Source organism: Colobus angolensis, unplaced genomic scaffold, assembly GCF_000951035.1.
Source record: "Colobus angolensis palliatus isolate OR3802 unplaced genomic scaffold, Cang.pa_1.0 Scaffold30, whole genome shotgun sequence".
Taxonomy (NCBI): Eukaryota; Metazoa; Chordata; class Mammalia; order Primates; family Cercopithecidae; genus Colobus; species Colobus angolensis.
Genome location: NW_012116266.1, coordinates 2,134,605 through 2,135,155, shown reverse-complemented (window position 1 = coordinate 2,135,155; position 551 = coordinate 2,134,605). Strand labels below are relative to the sequence as shown.

The window sequence follows — 551 nt, the reverse complement described above, 5'->3', positions numbered from 1 at the left end:
GCCCCACGACAGGCCCCGGTGTGTGATGTTTCCCTTCCTGTGTCCAAGTGTTCTCATTGTTCAATTCCTACCTATGAGTGAGAACATGTGGTATTTGGTTTTCTGTTCTTGTGATAGTTTACTGAGAATGATGGTTTCCAGCTGCATCCGTGTCCCTACAAAGGACATGAACTCATCTTTTTTTATGGCTGCATAGTATTCCATGGTGTATATGTGCCATGTTTTCTTAATCCAGTCTGTCATTGACGGACATTTGGGTTGGTTTCAAGTCTTTACTATTGTGAATAGTGCCACAGTAAACATACACGGGCATGTGTCTTTATAGCAGCATGATTTATAATCCTTTGGGTATGTACCCAGTAATGAGATGGCTGGGTCAAATGGTATTTCTAGTTCTAGATTCTTGAGGAATTGCCACCCTGTTTTCCACAATAGTTGAACTAGTTTACAATCCCACCAACAGTGTAAAAGTGTTCCTGTTTCTCCACATCCTCTCCAGCACCTGTTGTTTCCTATCTTTTTAATGATCACCATTCTAACTGGTGTGAGAT

At 41.4% G+C, this 551-nt stretch overlaps 1 protein-coding gene across 1 annotated transcript in view; it reads left to right on the top strand.

Moving 5' to 3' along the window:
- The window catches only part of ADAM23 (ADAM metallopeptidase domain 23), a gene marked incomplete at its 5' end in the record, with an annotated part of 169,467 nt that overhangs the window by 92,986 nt on the left and 75,930 nt on the right, over positions 1-551 (top strand). The gene's annotated exons all lie outside the window — the stretch shown is intronic.